The 26,699-nt window shown below is 38.9% G+C and overlaps 1 protein-coding gene across 13 annotated transcripts in view; it reads left to right on the top strand.

The window, feature by feature from the left end:
• ZNF536 (zinc finger protein 536) overlaps positions 1–26,699 on the top strand; it is a 451,836-nt gene that overhangs the window by 4,814 nt on the left and 420,323 nt on the right. For 2 of the 13 annotated variants that reach the window (XM_090062642.1, XM_090062637.1), the window contains exon 2: positions 18,365–18,415. The exons of the other annotated variants lie outside the window; for them this stretch is intronic. The gene's annotated coding sequence lies outside the window, so the exon portion shown is untranslated. The remainder of the gene's footprint in view (positions 1–18,364; positions 18,416–26,699) is intronic. 13 annotated transcript variants of the gene reach the window in all.

Below are 26,699 nucleotides of genomic sequence, written 5' to 3'. Positions count from 1 at the left end.
TGTTTGTTGTCTTAATATATAGTCTAGTTTTCCTTTTATTATTCGTGGTTTTTTAAATTCACCTTATCAAGGTTGTAATATTTGTTGTCATTTACTCTCTCTCAGAAAATAATTGTAAATGAAATCAATCTGGTTCTCAGGACAGTGTAAACAGAAAACAGACCAAATTGGGAACAACCACTTAACGTATTGATTCATGTTTCAGGGCATTTTGTAGAAGGGGACAGTTTGTGGTACTTGCTCTGTCTTCAGTTCTCTGAGTATGACTTAATGTTTATATTGTTGCAAGTAAAATGGAGCTTAATGTTAATTGTTTAAAAATGTGCACTGTTTTAAACTCTTTTTCATTTACTGTTCTGAGGATGACAATTAACTTAACATCTGTATGTGTAAGAGAGGTTCATTCCTTATTACATTTGTCGAAAATGCATCCAAAATCTTTTCAGACTCAAACAGTGTTTGGCAAAAGTGTCCCTGAAGATGCAAGCCATTATTACAGAAATGCTGCATTAAGATGCCTTTAATACCTTTGCAATTACTTTGTCTACTGTAAGAAAGAAAAAGGAATTGTCCTACAGGCTTCTTAACTTCTGAGCATACTTGAGATCCCTAATGCTCAGCAAGTTGTCCGGCATTGTCTTCACCAAAGACTTTTACAAAATGAAGAGCCTGATTGTCATATTTTTGTCCATGCTAGAGGCAAATTACCCAACCCATTCATTATCAGAAAGGAAAGTGAGTAGTCTGGAAGTTGCAGCATCACTACTACTGTTTAGCTTGCAGCAGTGAAGGCAGCGCTGAGATTAGAAAGTGTGATCTTCAGTACAGAAAGCTGACACATTAGGTTGTTTACCCACCATGGGAGCCTTAGGTGACCAAAAAAATTGCATTAGAACAGACTGTAAAATCCACTAGCCCATTAAAAAGGGCTTGCTTGTTTCTTAGGAAGCACAAGTTTTCCTCAAATGTAAGAAAATGGGTATAAGTTATTTTTCCAAATGTTGCCTTTTCCTTAAAGTTGGCTGTGAATTGCACAGGTGTCTTTAGAGTGCCTTGAATAAGAAAGGCATTTGCATGGATTTATAGGAACTTTATAAAAAAAAAAGAAAAAAGAAAATAGTAAAAGGATTTATTTTTCAAGTTTGAATGAGGACAATTACAGCTTTTTAGCATCTTCTGATTTAGCATGTTTTGGTAGGACTTATAAGTAAATTTAAATCTTAATTTCTGAATTTCTCTCAGATTTATGAATAGCTGTATCTAAGCTCTTCATAATGCTAAAAACAGTATGATATTTGGAATGCCATTTTCATGTAGTCCTATTCACACCTTACATTTTCTTCGTATCTTTTACCTCATTCTCTTTAAGGCATTTTGCGACTCTGTTTCAAAGGTGTAAGCAATTTGGATTCAGGAGAGAAGCAAATAGAGAAAAATAGAATATGTATTTTCCCCTTTATATAAATATGAATAAACTTATTTCTGGCAAAAGAAGATGAAAATCCAAATTCTTTCTAATGAAGACACTCTGGGCACAGATGTTCACAGAACAAGAAGAAAGGATGAATTACTGTGCAAGAAAATCTACTTATGTAAAAGTAAAATAATTTGAACGTGGTTATTGGATGGTCCTAGGGACACTGTAAAAATGAGCTGTGATCGTGTAAAGTTAGGTGACTGAATGGTACATGCAATTGGTAACAGAATAAGGAACTTTTTGTGACTCAGTCACTAGACGGAATCTGACCTTGGCCAGAAGGGATTGAAAGCAGTACTGATCAGATGGATGTTTGGGGCCCAACATGCAAAAAACTGGTGGTGTCAGTCCATTTCTTAGTGTATCACAAAACCCTCCACGGCACTGTTAATTTTATTGCCAGGTTCAAACAACAAAGCTAAATGCTGAACGAATGTGGAGATTAGAAGGTCCCTTTTCGTTTCCAACAGCGATGCAGGTCACGGAAGCAGCACACTGGTAGGGCAAGGAGGAGAAATCTGCCCCTGCTCGGCTCTCCCAGTTCTGTACACAAACAGAGGGCTCCCAGCAGGGAGAGCCTCCAAGACTGGAATCTTTCACAGGTGTTAAAATTCGCTTAACATTTCAGGTGCATCTCATGGACTTGCTCGATAACCAGATGCATCAAAAAAGAAAAAGACTTGTGGCAGCCTAATTATAATCATCTTAGTAAGCCGTGCTTTTGGGGCCTTGAAAGTGTTTTGAAATCACTGATTTTTTTTTAATAGGTCTTAATCTAAATACACTATGCAAGATTGTTTTTAAAGAGCTAAGTTCACTAGGTCAGGTAGAACTATATTAAAGATAAACAATCCTGTTATAAATACCCCTACAGTTTAAACAAAATTAAAACACCCCAGTTAAAATAGCCCCAGCAGCATCAGTAGTTGATCCCTTTTGCACTGTATGCTGGTGCATTTATGATCCCTGGTGAGAGTCTTTCAACAAAAGACAAAATAAGGCAAATCTTTTCATATAAATTGTAAAACAAACAATATTGTTTTTTATGGTAGGACTTTTCGTTGATGACTGTAATATACTGTAATTCTTAATAACAGTAATGGGGTGCTTAGCCCTGGGGTAAGTCCCACTTTACACCTTGTTGGGCAGCTGCTTCAACCACATGGCACAGTCCTTTAGTTCTCACTTCTTCCCCCTAATCCCTAATTTTTCCTAAATTTGCCTGTGTACGTGTCTTCCCAATGCTTAGCTAATACAGCATACTCAAGCTACATACATGTGCTTACATGTCCACAGTGCTGAGGCAGGGTCAGCAGTGCCATCCCCATATGTGGCTATATATTAGGCAAAGAGATGTACAATTCCACCCTAAGAGCACATTCCCACAAATGGGAAATATGCATTTCCCCAGGGACAAATGTGTGCTGCTGCTATTTGTCCCCAGGAAACCCCTGTGCGCATGTGATCTGGTGTGTAGCATGTTGCCTCGGTGGGCGGTGGGGAGGCTGGCCCCAGCATCCTTACCTGAGATCCTGGGGGCACGTGGGGGCTGCAGCTGCAGCTACCCTGCAGCAAGAACCTGGCTGGCAGCTGGAATGTGGCTCCGGCTAGCCAGGCTCTGGTTTTGGGGGTGCAGCGTCGCCACATGTGCCGCCCTGTGGGGTTTTCTGATCCCAGGATCTCCCGGTGTCAACCCCCAGCCCACCCACACTGCAAATTAACAGTGTGGGGAACGTCTGCACGTGCAGTGTGTGCTGTGGGTGGCACCGCACATGGGTCCACAGTGTCTCATGCTACACGTGTGCACTCATCTGGATGTGCCCTAAGTGGCTAAAGTTGGTGCCTATGGTAGAGAAGCCCCAAATTAGAGCCTTCTTTAGACAACTGGAACCCATCTCAGTGATGATGTGATGCAGTTTCATGGACGGGAGAAACTGGGACGGGGTGGTGAAGTGGCTAGACAACAAGTCAGCGACCAAAGGGTGAAATCAGGCACTCCATGTTGCCTAGGCACGTGAATGTGTCCTGGACCTGCTAATGTTGAGGGGAGTGCTTTTTCCAGCTTCCATTCACTAGGGTTTCACTGAAAGTGACTGAGATTTAAAGGAACCGTGACTCTTTATTCCACCCTAAGTTTGCCTCTGCCTTACTACTACTTTAATTATAGTTGTGTTTATTATACTTTTTCGCTCTGGTGAGCATCGTGGTTCTCGCTGGAGCCCTTCCCTCCTATTTTACATCCCGGAGATGTTCTGCTGCAGTCACTGTCCTTCTGTTTGAGGATGACTGGAGCCCTACTGAGCTCATCAATACTGCTCTTCAGTCATTTAGAGGGGGTGTTATGGAGTAACACATTGCAGTCCCTCGCAACAGGGGCTAAATATATTGCCTCTTCAGTAGTTCTGACCCTTGCTGGTCTTGGAAGTGAGAGTCTGGGAATCAGACCTGAGTAAACCACATGGCAGCACCACACCAGGTTGCAGGGGAGGCCTTACATTTATTTTTCTAAATGATAGTATAATTTGTATTAACATTTTATTTCACTGTCATAAATTGGTCTCCATAGATTTGCGCTGACATTGCTACCCTCAGTCTTATCATTGTAATATCAGCCATCACAGATGGTAGGCATAGGTGTATAATATGTCCTCTTAAAATTTAAGAAACTCAGAGTAAATAGGAAACTCCGGCAGAATTACTTCATGCAAAGGGTAATAAACATATGGGATAAGTTACAGGACAGGCAAGAGAAGCAAAAAATATAAATGAGTTCAAGAGAAACCTAGGTTTGTTGCTGGAGAAAAAGTTCTTAAGAAGTCTGGTGGAGAAAGGGGGATGTGGATTAAGTTTTAAATTAGAAAGGGCTGGCATGTTGGCATGGCTCTTCATGTTCCTAAGACTGCTTATTTTTGATAGAGCTGCACGTATGTCCAGTGTTTTGATTTCATATTCTTGTGCAGTGGTAACATCATCTCTGTAGACATGCACTGCGGTTCTTGAGAGCTCTGTAATAGTCCTAAGTTGTAAGGCTGTGTAAAACTCAGGGCTTGTTTATATCAGATGTTTTGTATCACATCATGACAGCAACACAGGTGCAACAGTGAAATCCCTTGTGGAAATCAACTTTGCTGAGGGAAGAAGTGACTTGAACTGCTGTATGTCTGTAGCTAAACTGCAGCAGTGGAGAGTACTTTGCTTTGGTGTACTCTACTGCAGCTCCACGGGTGAAAAAATCACTAGTGTAGTCAATCTTTCCGTGCGTTTTTTTAAAAAGGTTTTGCATGAGTACTTTTACTGATTTCAATCTGCATGACTTCTCCTGAGCTTCTCTTTGAACAGTGAGTGTGCTCAAACCCTACATTTGAAATAAAATCTCATTTTGAACCGGCTGCTGCTGCACTTGGCTTTCCATCAAGACCATGTTTAATGCAAAGAGTTTTGATGGAAAACTATAGGTCCAAGTTCAATGAGAAAGTGCAGGAAGATTAGTGAAAAATGTGGATCAATCTGGTATGCCTTTCAAGGGCCTGACACGGCTCTCGTTGAAACTGTTAGACAACTTGCTGATTTCAGTCAGACCAGGGCTGGGCCAATAGGTATAACAACCTCCCCAAGTCAGGCGAGGGAGGCTTGTGTAGATTCTTATTTAATTGTGGACACCATTCACAACTAAATTGTTTTTTAGTATCATGGATACATGTCCTCAAGCAAATGTGAGAGATTGTGTTTGAATCAAACTTTTTTCCTGTTTCATTATTTCAGTTACAAAAAGAAAGAAAGAGAAGGATCTCTGAGAAGGCAAAGGGTGAAGGGATCTGTTCTTCATAGCTTCACCTGGATTATGCTGCAGTAATGGCATTTCTCTAGGTATTAATAAAATCAGTGGGACGAGAAACTCCAAAATCTTGGTCCAGCTCTATTGTAACATAACTTGTATCAGCTCTTGAAACTTTTTTGCTCTTGTCATTACTGTTGTGGAAGTTGTTCCTATCAACTCTTTTGAAAATATTTCAGGTTTTTTTCAAAATATTCTTCAATTTTGTTAGAATTGATAAGAATCTCTGTTTTATTTAAATGCAAAAACCTACATGCACGAGTATTTTCTATATACAATACCTGAATCTTGCACATGCTGTTACATGAATTAACAATAGGGAAAATAAAACCACCCTAGATTTTTATTTTATTTTGTCTTTATGTTACTTCTGGTAGTATCTTTAGTTTGCCTGGTACTTCCCAAACACAGGAAAAAGCGTGTTTCTGTCCAGAGCCAGTTAGAAATGTTTGTGTGTGGGAGGGGTTAGGTCAGCAAATGCCGATTCATTGAAACCCAACTGATAACAACTTTCATGGACAAGGGTTTCTGGGGTCCAGAGTGGAATTTTTGGTTCAGATCAAGAAAGAAAACCTTTGTTCACCTGACTCCAGCCACTGGGCACTCACCTGGGATGCAGGAGACTTAGCTTCAAATCACTCCTGTTGTTCCTGATATGGACTAGGGACTCTTATTTCCAGGGGTCTTGCATCACATATAAGTGTCATTACCCCAGCCTCTAGTCATTTCATACTAAAGATGATTTGGAAATATATAAATGTTCACTGGGTCAGAGTGAGCGGCTTTAACCTGGTGGTTGTGGCACTTGGGTGGGATGTGGGAGGCCTGTTCAAAATTAAGCAGAACAAGATGCTATTGTGCAGTGGTTACTGCGTGTTTAGTACTTGTATAAACAGGTAGTTGTATAAACAAGTGCCAAAGAAATGTACAGTAACCCGAATTACTGTGCAGTAGCGCCAGTGAAAGCCTTTTTGTGACACTACTGCACAATAGCCTAATACTACTGCCCAGGAGCGTCACGTGATGGTTTTTGCCATCCAATGCTTCTGCGCAGTAATATCAGGCTACTGCGCAATCGGTGTCTTGTGCAGACGCACCCAGAGATACCTGGTTTGATGCCAGGTGCGTGCCCTAGCCACCAGGGTAGTAGGTTCAGTGATGCAGGGTGTCTCAGTGCTGAAACATGTATGAAATCCTGGGAGAGTGAGATGGGAAGCTCATGTACTGCCCAGCCCTGTTTCTGCCCCGTAGAAAGCACAATATCAAGGACTAGCAGACCCAGGGATGTGGGGCTGGGAGCCAATAAACAGAAGAGTGGAAAGGTCAGCTAGGAATGGGCCACATATTGATAATACATGCCTATGGATTTTTGTTGCTACTGTCACCAAATTTTTTTCAGAGCTGAACAAAGCTGATGTACAGGTCAGTCCTGCATCACTCTATTTTTCCTCTCCTTCTCCTCTCCCTGACTCCTTATCCCTGGGTGTGTGGGAGATGTGGGTTTAGGCCACTATATCATAAACTCCTTGGGGAAGAGGAACTATCTCAGTTCTATTTGTACAGCATTGAGCACATTGAGCCTGGTAATCAACTGGCAATAATAATACTGTGTGGCTACAGTGTAATATCACATAATTAGACATGACGTGCCTTAGGGGATTCAGCGAGGCGGCTATGTGAATACTTCCATTCCCATGAAGAGACTCCCATTTTTTTATGGAGAAACCTCATAAGGTTCCTCACTTCAGAGTTTCCTTACAAGCCTCTTTTCAAGGGAGGAGGATTTGTTAGGCTCTGGAATGGGAATGAGGTGAGAATCCAAGCAGAGGGGAACCACCATTTCCTTTGACAGAGACATCAACTTTGATAGCTCTTGTCTCTTCATACACCCTTGTTTCATTCAACTTCTCTGGCAGCAGGATCCTGGCAGATCTCATGCTGCATTGGTTGGTTCCCCTTCTGGCTGCTCTATAACAGCAATGGAGGGGAGCCAGGGGAATAAATATAGCTCTGATTTCCAGTAGTAACCCCCTGCCAGATTTCTACACAGAAACCTGGGAGGTCAGCAGGGGGAGAGGGAAAAAGGCAGAGGTAGTTATGGAGCTTGGACAGGCACTGCTTGGACTTACCCAGCAGAGGAGCATGACTGTAATGTAAGGGAACAAGGAACTATACTGCAGTGTGGGAGCACACCCCTCCTTTTTCATGGAGAGAAGAAGAGATCTGGCCATAACAGGGATGGTTTGCACATTTATTTTCAAAAGCAATTTCCATTGGCTGCCCTGTTATGAAGCAAGTGAATTAAATTTGAGTATTTGTCTAAAAAATAAACTTTATTTATTTGCAAATTTTGTTGTTTTCTTTTATGCGCTTTACCCTGTTTGGAAGAATGAAATCAGTTTAGTCGGTCTCTCTTTTTGTTTCTTGCCCGTTTCTCTTTGGCTGCCATGCACTTGCACAATGCTGCAACGCTTGGCCAGCAAAAATGTTTACAACAAAAAATGTTTTCAGTGGGATTAAAAAAGGATCATGGAAACATTTCTATTGGTCTTAGATTTTTTTTTTTACAAAACCTAAATTAACTTGACAGTGTCTAATTTTATCTTTAAAACTGAATAATATGTTTCTGATATAGCTGTCAGAGAGAATAGTAGCAAAAAATACTCTCTTATGACCTGATTCAAAGTCCATGGAAATACATTGATATCTCACTGTTGACTTCCATTGTTTCCAGACCAGGCCCCCTAACCTGTATTTAGGAATATCTGTTAATTTTGGTAAAGTAGGCTTAAAAATTGACATTAGGGGAACTTGTTTTCTTTAGGCACTGAGTCAGGTTTTTTTCTCTGCAGTGTGAGCAGGACTTAAACTAGACAGGGTTATATCTGCAGCCCATATGCAACAGTAACTCTCATTGGAGAAAACAAGGACTGTTTACGGAGAGCTTATAAAATCAGTTCCTTGGAATGTGCACTATAATAAAATATCAGCTAAAGGTTATCGTTCATGTGAAATCTATTAAATACTTAAAAAAATCTAACTGAGAATGCTATTTGAGATGTATGTTCAGATGGGATTTTAATTATTTTGGTTTGCAATATGTTTGGTAACAAATGGCTGTTTAGGGGACTGTTTAAATCCGTAAGTCTTGAAGGCTACCTTATGGCTCTGTTCATCCCAAGTTTGCTTCCATGACTGCAGAGCCCCAGAAAGCAGTGGAAAAGGTTCATGCACACAACATAGGCCTTGGCCTGGTGTTAGTACCCAAGCATCCCCACTTCCCTTTCTCTGAAGTGCAAAAAAACCACTGTATAATGCATTTAGAAGAATGAAATTCTAATTAATGAGTGCTACGTACCCAAGCAGGCACATAGCAAAGTGCATACTGGAGGTTGGTGGTGTTGCTGCAACTGCAAGGACTACCTTCGTTCAATGTTTCACCAAGCAGCTACAATATGCGAGAGAAATGGTCATCACTTGAAAAATCAAAATCTTCTGTGCTGGTACGTTGTAATTACTCTTATAGGGCCAGGAAAGCAGATACTTATTGCCAACTTAAGCGCCTGTTATCATAAACGGTCTTCACAAAGTCAACTTATCAAGGATATTAGTAATTGTTTTTGGGGTCAGAATCATAGTTGTCTTGTACTTGGGTACTGTTTGTTTATGTCTGAATTTAGTCAATAATATTCAGTCTGCTAGATTAGGCTAAAGCCACAATCCTGTAAGAAATAAGTTACTGTTTTAAGAAAGGTATTCCAATTTTTTTTTTTTTAGCATCAACAGACTATGGGCCATTTCCAGTTTTACGATGCTAGCACTGATTTCTTCAATAGTAATAACTATTGAAATAATTTCACCATTAATTTAAATATCACTTCTGTTCAGTGAAATAACTTGCTAAATGGAGTTGAATGACCAGGCAAACTATTTCTAGGAGATTGGTAAAAATATGGTAAATTATTTAAACAAATACATATTACTAGATTTGGGAACCATTTGTTGATAAGTATGTTATGACAGTTTGAATTCTTCTCTTCTATGGCTACTTTGAACATGTAGAGAAGACTGGATGTCTTTACAAAAATGTTTAGTCCATTTGATGTATGGTATTCTTATAGAGTATAGCATTTGTTCATGTACCTCATTTAATTTAGATCATACACAAATGGTTTTAATATCGTATGGCCTATTTTTTTAGGTTGTGAGAGAAGATTTTCTATTCTGAGTTTAATTGTCCTGTCTGGAGAAAGTTGGTCATAGAGTTTAGTCAAACCAAAATGTTACAGTCCAGAAGTACAACAGAATTCTAGTCCTTTGATCACAACAAAGGTAACTTTTTGATGTTGTTCCTTATAAAATAACTGATACATGCATCCTTAGAAGATATTTTCTGTTGTGATTAAATAATTTATCACTCCCTAATTTATGATTTCCTCATGTGTGCTTTAATTATGTTTTTAGTGGAACAGAAATTTCTGCATTTTTTAAAATCCAGAGCCAGCACAGAGCACAAAAACTGTGATATATTTATGGCTTTGGATCTGCTAGTTAGAGTCTTTAATACGCTCAGACCTTGTCTTTTGTGTAATTTTCACCAGTGGGTAAAGCTAAACCTAACAACAAGCCAGAGGGAAGCTGGAAAAAAGAACCCAGGCCCTGCAATGGGCTTTCTTCACTCCTGGGCCTGTTACAGCAAAAGTTTAGGTACTAGCACTCCATTGGGTCCACTTCATGGATGTTATGCCACCATGTGGGAAGGGTATGTCACCAGAGGAGTGAGCCAGCAGTAGAAGAAAAGTATGTAGCACAGTAAGGAAGGGTGAGTGAATAGCCTAGTGATTATAGGAGAGTTTTGCATGGGTCTCTGTGGTTTGAAGAGCGATGCCCTTCTCTTTCACTATATCACTCATAGTCTTTTCTGATTTAAGCATATTGGAGAGGTTTTGTAAGACACGCTGTGAAATTTCTTCTCTTGTAGGCTTTTCTGCAGCTCTTTATATTCAGATAGCATTGTTTGAATAAAATGGAAGTAACTTAGGCTTGTTAAATCAAAAGCTATCCTTGCCTCAAAAGCTGCTTGTACCTTTAGCTGGATACATGGTATTACTCGGTTGTCTAGTTACAGCATGTAGAATTTAGTCCCCTTCAGTTCTTTCCATTTAGGGTATGCTCCCTATAGAGATCATTACGTAGTAGTAGTATAGCTTTTATATATTGAGTAGGAATCATTAATTTCTATAGAAATAAGAAGGATTAACAGCAGTGCATAGTCAATATGAAAAACCTTACTAAGATAATTTGTATTTAAATGTGAACAACATTAATTCTAAACAATCTTCAGCCCTTATTGAGTCAAATCATTGCTGGACATTTAGGTGAAGAAGGCTCTTCTAACTTATTAGTTTATTATCAGAGGTATTGCTAACACTTAAACCTTCTGATTAGGGAACCCGGTTACCCATTATTCTATTAGGGCTACTTCTACTTCAGTTAAAGTCCATAGTGAAATATCCATTAATTGTAGTGGGAGCAGGATGAAGTGTGAATGGAGGCTGACTTCTGAGTAGAGGAGTATGCATTATACCCACACATCCACACGCACACTTATTACTATTTTATCTTACTATATTGTATGAAGTTTCTGTCTATTTTCAAATAGCTGTATGGCATATCGTTATGAGAATGTGTGTTTATATATACAATATAAAGAAGCTATGTTTTGAATACATGATCAAGAAATTAATTTAAAAGAATAAAACACTTTTAAGTAGGGTTGTTTACATTTTCCTTTTAAATTAAAGATTTTTGATCTTGTGGTTTCCTTTTTTCGTTTATATGTTTGCAACAAGGCAGTATTTTAACCAAACATATTTAAAGTTTGGTATTCCGTAACTTAGGAATTGTATTACATTTATGAGGGGAACTTAAGTTTGTTAAATTATGAATAGCTTGTGGTTCCTCACTCTTTGTTTCATCAGTAAAGTTTCATGTTTTGTAAACATGAGACTAACATTCATGTAAAGAATGTCAGTTATTTCAAGTTGTTCAATGAATAAGCATGTTATTACAGTATGATAACTCCACCTGGGTTTCTTTAGTTGGTCTTTTACTGAGCTTTTCTTTGTTAGTAAGTAAGGGGTGAATCATATCTTTTCAAACATTGGTGCATTTAACCCCAAATACGTATTCTGTCTTTAATCAGCACAGCATTTAAACATGAAGTCAGTGGGACTTAAGCATGTGCTTAATTGCTTTGCTGAATAGGGATGAGGTTAGACGTGTGCGTTGTTGAACTGGGGATCCTGATTTTAAACTAGAAATAGCTGTCTATGCCTACAGACCTCTGACCCAGGTTGCTTTTGCTTTAGAAGCTATAATCTATATTGCAGGACCCATCTGTAGGAAAGTGAGGTAATACAGAGCCATATTTTCTCTACCCCCATGTATCAAATTTCGGGTCCAGACTGCTTTAAAAGGTTGTTTGTGGTGTTAGCATTACTTCTACATTGTCTGGAATTTTAGTTCTTTTAAAAAAAAAAAAACCAAACTCTGAAAGGCCACAAGAGCAACAACAATAACTTTGTAGGATTAAAGGAGATTTCAGCTTTTTATTTCAGATCATTGTGCCTTGCTTCCCTTTCTTTGCTAGAATGAATGAGTGGGTATCTCTTAATCTCCTTCCCTCTTACCTTGACTTTTCTGGCCACATTCCACAGGTCCCTTCTCATACTAGGATTTACTCATACGTCAGCAAAGCATCTCCCTTGCACAAAGCAGACACTGGTCAGGAAGCCCATCATCTGTCTTGGTACTAGGGGTAACAAGCTAGGGTCACTCACATGGTTCCCAGAAGGGAAGAAGTGGAACCCATGAGTTTTCTGGCCTGGATGCATATGGTACACAACCTGGATCCATTCCAAGACCAGAAACTGAAAGTAAGGAGGGGTCTCCTAAGGTCTGGCTGCCTGATTCTAGGAGGACTGGTGAGGACACCGAGCCTGCAATCTTGCCAGATTCGTGACTGAGTTCAACTGGGACCTAAACTCAGGGTATAGCTCAGGTCCAAGGAGAGTGGGGAGCAGAGATTGATCTTTGAGGGAAATGGGAGTAAAGGAAGGAGCTGTGAAAGATAGAAGGTATTTGCTGGACAGTCCAGGTGAGGAGAAGAAAAGGGGGCAAGAGAAGGCCAGTTTGCCAAATCATAGGAAAATGCAGTCTCCATGCAGTAACATCAGAGCAGGCCAGAGCCATAAAATAGCTCTTATTCCCACAGGTTATTTTGAATAAATATTTGCTGTTTTAATTTTCTTTGCAGACCTTGAATATAGAAGTCACTGTGGTTTCCTTTCACTTTGGAACTTGGTAAAATAAAAAAGATCTTTACCAAATATTTTAAATGTAAACCTAACAGAACATGAATCTAAAACTGTATGAATCCTAAGAACAAACACTACCAAACAGCCATGTCCTTCCCTCCCCACTAGAAGCTAAGGGCACTTTTTTGTCAGAGTACAGATTAAGATTAGCTCACTACCTCTCTAAGGGCTCTGTTGGCCCATTCCTACCGCAAGCTGGGACTGTGATGCTGTCCTGTCTCCTTTGTGGCTAGGATACAAGCAAAGACAGAGTGGAAAACTTTGAAAATCAAGTGAATACCAGGTACATTTAGCCCAGGATTAGCAGTTGGGATTCTTGAGTGTCATCTGAACATTGATTATTTGTCAGATAGTGCAATTACACTTAATGGAGGGCACTGCTCAAGAGCTACATAGTTTAACTAGCACACTCTGTTTTATGCAGTGTGCCATGTTCACTGTCACAGCGGGAACGTGAGTGGTGTTTGACACTGGATTGCTGTAATATCTTTCCAAAGCAGTCACGTATCACAGTGCTGACAAAACTCACAAAACTTTCATCCTGTCTTTTTTGTAGCATCGGGCTTGCTTACGCTCGCCAAAAGGATATGCTTGCGAGAAATAGTGCAGGGCTGGAATATTGTGTAGCGTGTTGTGTGTATGTCAGTGAAGTGAGAAGAATGTCACACCCTTGCTGTTGCCATGCAATGCTACCACAGCTCGGGGCACAGCACACGTACTGTGGCAAATCACAGTCCATTATCGATCATGCGACAGACCTACTGAGGGAAGCAACAAAGCCTGCACCCCCAGCTCTAAGGTCCCCCTCCACCACGTGGCAGAAAAAGAAAGCCAGGCCTAAAAGAAATTTCAGTTAAAAATAAAGATTGGGCAAATTACACATCGCTGTCCTTGACTGAATCCAGACAGTGGGGGGGGAGGATCAGGCGTGGCCCACTCCAGACTTAAGCAGGAATTCTTCAGCAAAACTTGGGCCAGTGTTATGCAGGAGGTCGGACAAAGTAGATCAATAAACCATCCTGGCTTTATAGGCTAAGGGTAAAATCCTGGCTCCCTAGAAGAAGGCACTGGCAGCTTTGCTGTTGATTTCAATGAGATGAAGATTTCATTCTTTGGCTGTATAATAAGGGACTGAAGCACTTTGCTTCCTGCCCCGACTGTATTCCATTTAATGTTCTTTTAATGGTTTTGACATCAGCAGCCTTTGTGGAAGAGACTATTGTGGCACCTTGAAAGTCCTGTGATTTTGGAGCCTAAGAAATCCCCTTCCAAAAGCTTGAGGCTAGTAAAGTATCTTGCTTTTTCCTTTAGTGAAATGATTGCTACGAAACACTGCAGCTTTCTTCTCCTTTCCCACACCAGAAATGTTGCTTGTAAGCTTTCGTGGTCTCTAATGCATATAGATTTAAAACAGTTCATCAAAGAAATCTGACACCCTAAATATGATGCTGGTTCAACTAGGTGCTTGGATACGATGTCCAGGCAGAGAGAGTACGTATAATGTATGCGAGATGAGTTTCTCTGTGCTAGGAGAGGGGCTGGATACGTAGTGATTTGAACCTGGATCAGTCTTGTATTAAAGTTGGAGCATCAAGTTGAATCAGGGCAAGGTGTGGGGCTTGGTTTCTCTCCCAAGCTGATGTCTAGCATTTTATCCAGAAAAAGAGGGAAAACTCCTGAGAGTACCCATTTTGATGGGATTTTCTTCATTGTAGGTCAAAAACCCATAGGAAAGGCTGCAGTTTATAGGTAATATAAGCCCATTCTATTTCAGATATGACCTGCTGTGAAAAACATAGGGATGGATTCAGGCATTCACATCTGTCTTAGAGGACTTTCCAGGTGGAAATATCAGCTAGTTGGCAAATAGATTTGAAACCGAGCGATGGGTCTGTTACCTTATTTGTTCTTGAGGCTACCAGTTTTATAAAGTGAAGGCACCCAGTGGGAGTAGAAACCAGAACAGATTAGAATAAGGGTTTTTAACAGCATCCGTACATTCAGATTTCAGGGTCCCTGCTCTGACCCATCAGCAATGCCAGGAGGTACTGTACTTTAAAATGATCAGGTTAGTGGCCTGAGGAATGTTGTCCCAGCTGCTCTTTCAACAACTCGTAAGGGGACCCTCACGAAAATGAGGGTCTGCAAACGTATTTGACCATTTGTGTGGATGAATATTACTTGCATGCCACTGAATTAATTACCTGAACAGTTCTAAAACTCCTGGCCTGAGTGTCCTGTATCACTGGAGAAAAGCAAAGTTTTGAACAAATAAGTCATTTTCTCATTTGAATATGAGAAAATGACTTATTTGTTCAAAACATTTCAATAGGATTTATTTTGAACTTGAATAATGACAATAGTTGGATTTGATTGAAATATTAATGTTGGAAAATTAACAAACAGATCTAAAAGCCCCCCCCCACAACAGTTTCTTTTTGTGCTCTTATAATAGTTATAGTGAAGACTTAGAGACCAATGCAGTTTTGAAAATTATATATTATAGCCAAATCTGAATTTCTCTGTGGGGCTGGCCAATGTGTGCAGGTTGATGTCCTGAGATCGGAAATTTCAGTGGAGAATGCGGTATTAGGATGTTTGGTTAAATCTCAGAGCTAAATTGCTCCTGCGATATTCTAAAGTCCACAGATAAAATTCCATACTTATATCTAACAATATGGCTTCACACTTTTATTTTTAAACTCTTCCTGCATTCATACGGTAAGTCCTGTAATGACAGCTAAACTGAGTGTTGATTTCATGAAAAAAAGTTGTCCTTTTGTGAAAAAAATTCTAAAATCGCATATTCCATCAGTGCAACCTGGTAGAGCACCATTCGTATTGTACAAATGAAAATGTGCTCTCCTCATCTGTCAACGCAGTATGCTGAAAAATGAGCATATGAAGGCAATTTGAGTGTTGAACCTTTTTTAATTCAACACATCATTTGGTTTCAAAATAGTTAAGTAAATTGTATTAAATAATTGTAAACATTCCAAATAGTCATCCAAAACAAATCATATTTTGCATAATTGTAACTTAGAAACAAAATATTAAAATATAAATCAGAGACAAGTAAAAATTAGTAAACAAACTCGTGACTTCATACACATTTAAGAAACTCACTCAAATAGCCTCAGTAGAAAATTATCAGGGTTAACTAAATCTTTATAGCTATTTAGGAAATGGAATAGAATTGCAGAAAGTGTATCAGGTTAAAAAATACTTTAGAATTATTAGAATTATTTTATTGCTACATCTTTTAGAGTGTTTATTTTCTGCCTTGCCTGTGAGGTATGGTTTATGCAATGCAATAGGCCTTTTTTTTAAGTGCCTAGAACTGTGTTATATGACCAGTTATACAAATGGGATTTTTGCTTGGAAAGTGTCTAAAATGAACTCTGGTCTTTGGCTTCTTTTTCTTCCTACTACATTTTTTGGTAAGAGGTATCTTTAAAAATCAGACCAACCAGTTCAGAAGGAGTCTAATCTTCTATTTCCCCAAAAATGTAGAGTAGGTTTATTACAATTTAGACTTAGGCTCCCTTAGACTTATGGGAGTCTTTCATTAGAAAGCATACAATTACAAAGCACACACTTTACATTAAGAAACAGTAAATGATATCATAATTGTAAATGACATATCCGGTATAGCAAACCTTATGTATTCTTCAAAAGAGAATGCAAACGATAGGTAGAACAAAGTAAAATCAATAAAACGACATCGTATGAATATATCTGGTTCATTAGTTACGGGAAAATCTATTCTGTTCAATTTCAAATCACATTCTGTGTCTGAAATGGATAAATAAAAAATGTTAGGCCCCAATTCTGTAGTCCTTTCCCCCCTTTGAGCCTAATGACAGTTTTGAATGAAAAAGGACTTAAGGAGTTAGCTCTAAATTAACTATTGTGAAGCATGATTTCCAGCACACACACTCCCAAATGGGTTATATCCATAACGTAAATTTATTGAATGGTGTTTTTATTATATACTTTTCTACAATTTTTGATGCATTTTAAAACAATAAAAATAACATTACAGTTTAAGAGACACTTTTTACTTACTAAATGGTAGAGTATACCTATCCATTCAAGATCTGAACCTTGTAAAATGTGTCAGAAGGTTGCCAGTCTATTTGATTGCCTTCATGGTATGTTATATTTAAGCATATTAAATAGTTTGGGGAAAAGGAGTATCAGGAAAGAATATGCATGTAAGACTTCATCCCTAAAATTTTGAAAGGGGTAACTGGTTTTATATCTAGAATGTTTGATCTCTGAACACCAATTGTTAGTTGATTAAGGTCAATGATAGCACTTATTCAGTCCTTCTATTGACTTGGATCATGTGATAAATGTGATTGATTTAAGCACAGAACTGCTACTTTTCTATTGTAACAGTCTCCTGTATAGAGCCAGGTTTTACATTAACATGAGATATTTATACTGTATTTAAAAGCAATTCATTCTTTCCCTGCACAGGTACCAGTACCATTTAACACATGCAGAATTGCATTATTTCACCAGTGCCAGCCGGCTTGTGCCAATGTTAGATGTACCCTTTGTTTCCATTTGGATAGGCTGAGATTTAGAATAGCAGATAATAACATGCAGTGTGTATTATTGATGTTGTCTTAATTGTCTTATTGACAACTCACTTGCACTTGAAGAGGCATGCTAATATTAGATGTTTTATGAGATTGCATATATTTTCCTGACTGAAACCATAGCTGCAGAATAGCTTTAAAAACACAACAAAATCTTACCTATTAAAACCTCTAGAATTTCTTTTTATTTTAAAGTATATTCAGGATCATCTCAGTTCTGTTTCTTACTCTAGTTTGTTCAACTTTCCCATAATAACTGATAACTAAGCTACTTATATTTAGAATATTTATTCTGAAAGGGAAGAATAATGCACCATTATCCCCCAAATAATTGCCTTGTGTGTGGGGAACAATACATTTGAATCATATTTTAAGGTGTATGTATGTGAAAAGAGAGAGCGTAGACTTTCTTGCTCATTTCAGTGAAAGGGGAAAGTGTAGATACACGTGCATACAGTCTAAACCGGCATGTTGATTCTGAATCTACCTGTTGTTGGGCTGTGTATGTTTGGATTTGATTTCTTATCTGCAGGGTCATTTGGATGTTGAACTAGTTCAGTTATGGTCGAGTTGTATTTTCTGTTATGTAACCCCATGAATTTACTCATGACATCATTAAATGTTCAAATCAATTAACAAGAATAAAACTATCCTGTGCATCATTGTGACCTGATAAATGCACATAAGGACTAAGAGAGTGCTAGGAGTGATCACTGTCTGAAGGCTTCAACATATTAAACATACTACAGGTTTCTGCTGCTATGGGTCCTTCTGCCTTTGTACATGTTAGTCAACGTAAACTAACGTATGTTGTCACCAGGATTGTTCTCCAGCTGCTACTTTTTCTCATTCTCCAGTCTCTAACTTGTCTCAAGTGGGGTTCTGTCATGGATTGACCCCTCTTCTCACAAACTCATTGGAAAGCTGAACCAATATGTTCCCACTCCATTGTGAATAATCAACTCTGCAATACAAATTCTGCTTTTTTTGTTTGCTTCCTTTGTCAAAGGAATTTCAGAGGATGGCAACGTTCTTCAGGTTCACTTTCTCCTTGTTTTTCTAGAGCAAGTGATCTGATTGGTGTCTTGGAGAAAGCTGGGGTTTCACCCAGGAGGTAAGTAGTGCAGTTTTACCTTTCTCCCCAGAATCTGCAGTGGCAGCTAGTTGTTTCCCATACCAAGAATATTTCTGTACTGAGGGCATGTCTGCATGGGACAATAAAGTGCTGTGCAAGCTTTCAGAGCTAGCTTGGGCCCTGGAAGCAGTGTAACTACATTTGCATGGTAATTTGCCTCAATGACTTGGTATCTCTGTACAACATTGCATCATTCTGTGTCCACATGCTTTCTAGGGGGCAGAAATTTAGCGAGTGCTTTCTAGAGGACGGTAGTTTATACCGCAACGTTCATAAACAATCACCATCTTTTGAGTTCTCGCTTGCCTTGAAGCTGGGCCTAGTTCTGGCCACTTTTTACAGTTAAGCTTTATTGTATACTCTTGAACTCAAAAGGAAGGTGCACTTTCTTTCAAAATCACATCTTTGGAACGGTCTTTCAGATCAAGCACTTGAATAAGGATCTTGCTTACTTTTTGAAGCGTTGTCAAATGTAGAGATCTCTCTCTCTCTCTCTCTCTCTCTCTCTTTCATGCAACAGGCCAGGGTCTGAAGCCAGAGATTTCTATCTCGGGGCGGGAAGAAATGAAAGAAGGCTTTTCTATACCTCAGTTATTGAAAACATACTGTCAAACTGACCCTGCATCCTTTATAAGCCTTATTTAATCCGTCCAAATCCAATCAAGAGTCTGCAGTTTGGGGGTCAGATTCTCTCTGGTAGGGCACCAACCTTGTGTAAACCACTGGTGTAGTCTGGCCTTAACTCTCAACCATTTGAGCCTGCTTGCTTCCCAGTCTTTAGAATGGGGCAAGTAATTCTTGCCTGCTTTTGAAAAGTACCCTGAAACCTACTGATAAAGATAAGTGCAAATTATTTTTACATCCTTTGCTCTACTAGCGTGAGAGCATTTGAACAGATTTCGAATTTGACTTAGCTACACCAGTGGGGATGGGGGGGATTTTTTTGTCATGTGTCATGTAGGCAGTGTGTCCTTCCTTTGTGCTGAATTTCTGTATTGTCTGAAACCCTGCACTCTTCATACAAAGCCGCTTCCCTTATGATTTTTGTATTTTAGGACTTGTTTCTGCCTCTCTTCTTGCAGAACTCATGCAGCAGAAATTCTTTTCTGAGAAATAGTCCCATTTCTGAGACTTGGATATGTTGTATGGTTGCAGTGCACTGCTAGCTTGTCATATCCTTCAGACCCCCCTTCTTTCTTCTATTGTATTAGTGCACAGTATAGTCAAGGCAAGTAATGTTCGGTTTGCAAGTTCCAGACTGGATGCCTTCCTGAAAGATGCTGAAGAGCTCAGTCAGAAGTTATGGGTTCAACATAGAAACCACTCGGTGAAATGGTTTGGCCCATCATCCAGGAAGCAAGACTATATAATTATAAAGGTCTTTTCTGGCCTTAATATCCAGGAATATCTTAGATGCAAAAGTGTCCAGTTGGGTTTCTTCATGTGCTAGAGCTGTTTCAGAATCTGACTGTGTCTGTTTTCTAGAATAGGCAGTCTTGACAACCACAGATTTTTGGTACCCAGGGCTTTCCTGATAATTTTGCTTGAAGAACAATGACGACTAATTTGTTAGTTGCATCAAAAAGACATTCATGCTTACACTGTAGTCCCATTGACAGAGAAGACCATTATTGAAAGATGGAGGTTTTCCAAAGGAAACTAGGGGAAAAGGAAATGTAACCATTTTAGCGTGGTGAAAAAAATCCTTGTGTCATAAGTTGTATAAAGTCTTCTTGGGGCAATGTTGAAATGGTTGATGATTACAATCAAGATGCATTAGATTTCTTCCAGCAGTATAAGTGTTGTAATTTAATAGGAAAGGTTGGGCACTCAGATCCTTAAAAGCTCAGACTAAAGACTCAGAGAAGCAGGATAGTTTGTCATTATATTGAGGAATTTTCAGTTTAGTAGAACTCCAGGGGCCGAGGTAGAAGCTGTGAACATGACATTCATTTCAGCAATGGTGATGGCTGTGTATATAAACTACCTCATGACACCAGAAGTCACCTGTTCTTCTGAGTCCTGATTTTTTTCTAGTACACTAAATGCAGCATTCCTTATTTCAGGAGCTATCATGAGAAGAAGACCTGTTATAGCAGATGAGATCAGTGAAGTGCATTCTACTGCAATTGTACCAACACCTGGTTATGGTGTGATTATTGTACTCTTGGCTGACATGAGGAATTGAACTAGGGATCTCCACAGCTAATATAGCCTGAGCTAAATGTATGGAGTAGTAGCTGTGGCTGTAACAGACTTGCATCCTCATGCCCAGCTAACATGCTGCACAGTGGGTTACACTAGCAGATACCTAATACTCAGCCCACAGGGTGCATCTACATATGCACTTTACTGCAGTTGGCTAATTAACTCTGCAGTAAAGTGTCACTGTCTACATGAGGGCACAGTACATTAATTAACTCTGCCGTAAGATATTACTATCGGGGACAGTACTGTCCGATGGCAGAGTTATTAATTGTGGTGAAATACACACTTACCCGGGCATAAATGGCACCTGATCAACTCAGGTAGAAGGGGGCCAGACCCTTGCCTGCTATCTAGCCACATGGCACCACATTTTGGGTACTCTTGTGCCCTAGCCAGCCTCTTCTCTCCCAGGAGGCTGGGGATGACCCCGCAAGCCTGCTGCCAGCCCACGCCTTCTCCACCCCAGCTCAGTGCTGCTGTCCCAGGTGCACATGTCGACTCTGTGCCCAGGAGAACTGTGCCATTGTTTATTTTGTCACCTTAATTTCACATGTAGGTGCATCCACACATTTTCTCTTGCAACTGGACTTTTCTGTCCAGTTCAGTTACCACACTACAATAGTTAAATTTCCTTCTTCCCTAGTTGATGAAGGGAGTCTCTGCAATAGCAGGGTGTTTTGTATTTTCCTCAACATTTAAAAGTAGTAGGAATCCAGAGAAGGGGGAAGAGAATGGCTTGTCATCGTGGTAATTCCAAAATGACCCTACAGGCCAGAATTGCAGTGAGTGTTCAGATGACTTGACTTCTACCTCTTTATCTCCTGTGCCCATATACTTTTATTTCAGGACATCCTTCCACATTCCAGATTAGGACAATTCAGCTTACATTTTGCCAAAAGAATCATGATGAAGGTTGGCACATCAGAGATGATGTTATCTTCTGATATCTTCTTTGTGCCATAAGCTGGTTAAAGTGTTCTTGGGACAGTGTGGGACAGAGGATGGTTACAAACAGGATGCATTAGATTTCTTCCAGCAGGATAATTGTTGTTGTTTAATAGGAAGGGTTGGGTACCCAGATCCTTAAACGTTCAGACTGAAGGCTCAGAGAAATCGGATAGTTTTCATCTTAAGGAATTTTTATGCTTTGAACTTGAATAACATTTGTAGGTTCTATATTTAGTGACTATGGAAAGGTTGTGCAGTTGGCAAATAGCTGGTTCTGTTGTGTGTATTATCTTATCAGATAGATCAACTCACTACTTATTAAATATTCAGGACCTGCATTTCATTTAAGTGATTCTTGTGTAGAATTTAATTAAATATATCTCAAATACATAGGTTTAGATTTGCATTTGCAAAAGTGGCTACTGATTTAAGGCATCTCTCTCCTCCCCTTCCCATCCACCCTTTTTTTTGGATCTAGGACCTGATTTGTTGAGGTGTAGCAGTTCTGTTGAAACTGAACTCCTCTAGAAATCGATCAGCAATTGTCCTAAGAATGAAATCCAAAAACCGGGGTAACCAAAATCTTGAGCCAGCTGAGGTTAATGGTTAAAATAGTATCAAAGAATGAACACAAGCAGAAAGCTAAGGTGAACTACATTAAAAAAACACAAAGGTAATATACGATGAATTAAAATTCCAGTCTTATAAACCTAGAAAATGTGTGCTAGAAAAAGTAGAGTAGCATGTCTTCAAAGGTTGGTTAGTGCTTAAGGTGACAGAGAAAATTAATGCACATGAATGACAGTTGCTCCTCAGAGAGTCATCAGATGCAATAGTGAAGAGTCTTTTTGCCTTGAATTCCATATAAGTTAAGAAAGTTGTTCATAAATGTTTGATGGAACAAGATGGACACTTGCCCCAGGTAGGTCTGAGGTTTGACCTCTGTCACAAATGGTTGCAAGAAGCGCATTCTCCACAAGGCCTATTAGATTTAATTTCCTAATAGGATGACACTCGAATGGCTAAATCTTCAATTTCTTTGTCTTGCAGCTTCACTTCTCTGTTGGTAGATCTAGGGAGATTAGGCATGCAGGACACAGCCTCACTATGTACAAAGTTTGTATCAAATAAAAGGATTCAATTTTCTGCCAAGTTGGGGTTTAACCTCTCCTAGATCCTGAGTTGTGCATAATTAATGTATTTTCAATATCTTTCGGCATTTGACTTTCAGAATTCTCTCACAGAATTAATCTTAAAGATGTTTCAGTATTGTGCCTTCAGGAAGACAACTTGCTTTTAGCTCATGCCATAATTTTTGGTTTCAGTTTTTGGATGTCATGTATCACTCTGATTAAATGTCTTCTTCCTGCAGAAGGCCATTCTCATAGAAAAAAAAAATCTAGCTATTATCTAACAAATGTGTGGCAGTTAGCATTAGCAGGGGCTAGTATCTTTTTAATGGAACAATCTCTTCCATTTTGTTGCATGTGAACAAAACCTGTTGCCTACTCTATATCATCAAAAAGCTTGTCCAGACTGGGCAGTTTAAGGTTGATGGACGAGTTGACAGTTCGTTAAATCAAACATTTTCATTCGCTATCAGTGCTTTTCTGGGTATTTGCTATTAGTAAGTCTGCACAATCACACCAGTAAATAAGACATGGTTTTTCCTCTCCACTTGCATGGACAGCTAATGGCGGATGCCCACTCTCCAGAAAAAAGCCAGAATTTTTCTGGTTTTAATTTTTGATTCAGTACCACATCAAAAGTGCTGCCACTGATACTACTGCTTTCCAAATAAGGTATAAAAATATTTTCTGTTTATTTTAGTAGCTATTCAGGAACCAACTGGTGGTAATAGGTATGACCTATACCGTTTTACATGCAGTAGCAAGCTCCCTAGCCTGTTGAGTCACTATAAAGTTTGGGATACACATTCTTTGAAGATTACTTCTAAAGAAAGGCATCTAAATCCTTAATTCGAGATTCTGTCTATTCCTGTGGTGTTTACATTCCAGTATGGCAGAAGATCACTGAAGAAAGAAAAGGTGAAAATGCACTCAAAAAAAAAAGGTTTCTCAAAACAGGTCTCCTTCAAAGATTTTGAATCCTCTACCTCCTCCCTTCTTGTAGAGACTGGGATTAATGTTCTGTGTAGGAAAGAATATACATTAGTAGATGACTTAAGAGTTCACCACGGTGCTGTTAGTTATAGAGCCCTAACACAATGAAGTACTGAGCAGCATGCTACAGATAGTATCTCCCAACGATTACAGCTATGTCATTTTATATTAACACAGCTGCAAAGTTAGTTACTTCTGCTCTACAGTTTATCTTCATACTCTGTTTTTACTTGCTATTTTAAAACTAAAGCCGAATTATCTCCCAGTTTTCGTAGTTTCAACTGTACAGTAAATGGATCAAATATTTCAAATTGCTTGCATGTTACTTTACTACATGCATTTTAATAGGAGAATTAGACTAGTCACTCTGCAGCACTGGTAGCTAGAGAGACTCCTCTGTTTAGTTTTGAACTAATACTACTTAAAATATGCAGCATTTTTTTTAATTTTGTGTGAATATGGTGTTCATTAAAGGGACTAATAACAAAGGCTAGCGCTTGGCACAGCATGGATGTTATGCAAGCTTTCCCACACACAGTTCTGCCAGTACCCCTCGATTCTGACCTGCAATAATACCCTAGCTATTATAGTCCGGGGCCTTGCCTGAACAGAGTCTGCAAACTGTGTCAAATCACGTGTATGTGTTTTTCTGATATAGACAAATGAGACATTCAAACTCATTTTCACTTGTGACCTACAAAAACCGGTATGTATTTTTATAAGCAAGTAATTTTTAATAAACCAAGAGCAATGGCTGTAAACAGGAACAGTAAAAGAAATTGATGAACAATTTAAGGATACACTAGAAAGTCTTATTTGTATGGGAAGCTAATGATTTAGAAAATTTGTCTTCTGATTCAATTATCATTAACTTTCAGAAGTTTTAAAGATACCTTTGGTGTAATTAATTAAAATTCTATAAGCCTTTATATTTTCTACCATGTGTTTAAGAGCTGCAGGAAGATTAAGATTGCCCCCCCACCTTGCAGTTTTTAATTTGTTATAATACTCATGGCATCCTATTCCTCAGCTATGAATGTGGCAGAAAAACAGGATAGGAAAAGCTAATTCTTTAGAGATGCTTTATCTGTTTTCCCCAGCACTGTACCCACGTTGTTAGACAGGTGTTAAAAGATACTAATAATTATATGGTAATTTTAACTACTATTTTGTAGGTGATCAGCAACATGTGGCATGCAAGTTGAGGGGAATGACATATTTATTATACAGACAATCAGCATTAAGGAAATAAATAGATTCACATATATAGATAGCTAAATAAATAAATAGATTCACATATATAGATAGCTAAATATTAAATCCTGGTATAAACTTAATTAAAAAATATACCTCCCCGCAATGTATATAGGACTTGTCTCTGTCCTTTAAAAATCAGTTTCATGAAGGAACAGTTTAACCAAAATTGAAAAAAGGGGGCATGTAGCCTTTCAGGCTATGATGATTAGTATTAAGATGAGTTGCACTTTAGCTAGGCTGAAACTTGTTCGTAACAGAATGTTAAATACTTACTGAAAAGAAAGATTATGTCTATCTAGTTACACCATTCCTTGATATATGCACCATGTCAGAGTGCCATTGTCTCCTGGGTAAAGACTGAGAGTTCAAATACCCACTATCTCTCCCCTGGTGCTCCAAATGCTCTGCTTTGAAGTTTTTATAATCCATCTGTCATCTTCTAGCAGGGAGGGCACATGTTCTGTACCACTCAATTATAGAATTCTCTTTTGCCAGCTACAATGAGACAGGAAAGAATGTTATGGGTGGTTGAGAGAAACTGTCAGATATACTAAATTCCTAGGATTCATATGGATGATGTTATTCCAGTGTAGGAACACAGCATGTGTTATTGTTAAAATGTATTAAGAATACATTTTGTATTGTACAGTTTAGGCATTTTGATTTTCACATCGTTTTGTTCATATTTGCTTTTTATTTTAAAAAAAGAACAACCAAAGAGGCTGGGGAATGATCATTTAATTTGTTCCAGCTACCAAAAAAGTAACCATAATATGCATATATTTTGGGGTATCAAAAATTCTTCTGATGATTTCTGCAACTCCTGTGAAATGAAAGGATTGCATTGTTTTTGTGTAAAAGCTGGGAAAGATGTGAAGGTTTATAGACCAGTAATATTTGACATACCAATTGTTTGTATTATGTTATGAACTGAAGGCCTGAAAATTATATGTACTACCATCTGGTGAAAACAGAAGTAGCATTTCATTATGTGGTGAATATAAACAATAGAAGCAACATATTCTGAGAGTATAGTTAATATTTTGCTTAAAGAAATGCACCTTTTGGGGAGCTAGATTGCTTAAAGTATGCTGGGGGGGAGTTCATGTACTAAATCCCTGGGGTGATTCATTTTGTTGTCTTATGTGAAATGAGTTTGATGATCTCAGCTCAGTCCCCAGTGATTATTAATTCACATTATAAAACATCCCACATAATTTAGCTGGGAGTGGTGCAATTTGCAAATTGCATTTTTTGCTCAGGATAGGGCCAGCCATGGAGCAGGAATTATAACTGAAATTATGAATATTTTTTGACAGTTGTCATAGGCAGACCGTGAAGAAGATGCAACGCAATCCCAAGGAAAAAGGCTATTTATAAATGCAACCCTTCTATGCTATTAACAGTACAGACAGTCCTGGTATGCTTGTTCCTGCCACATGGGCCAGCCTGCAACCTTTATACCCAGTCTTATAATTATGCATCTTCAGTTACCCCCAAGGCTCCTTAACTGGACCAGGAGACTGAACGCTGTTCAGCTGGCACAGACCACTGTTTTAGGAAGAAGCTCACTCCCATAAAGGAGTTTTGAGCCCACTCTCCTGCCATTTCTGCCGCGGGGAGGGGGAGGGGGCATACTTGTAGTATCAATTATTCCTTCTCTCCTACCTGAACTGCATGCCTGCCACTTTTGAAGCTTGAGATTTGCTTCCAGTATTACTGTCTTG

This window comes from Crocodylus siamensis, chromosome 9 (genome assembly GCF_052110815.1).
Source record: "Crocodylus siamensis isolate JL-2025a chromosome 9, ASM5211081v1, whole genome shotgun sequence".
Lineage (NCBI taxonomy): Eukaryota > Metazoa > Chordata > Crocodylia > Crocodylidae > Crocodylus > Crocodylus siamensis.
This window is presented reverse-complemented; position numbering and strand designations above follow the sequence as displayed.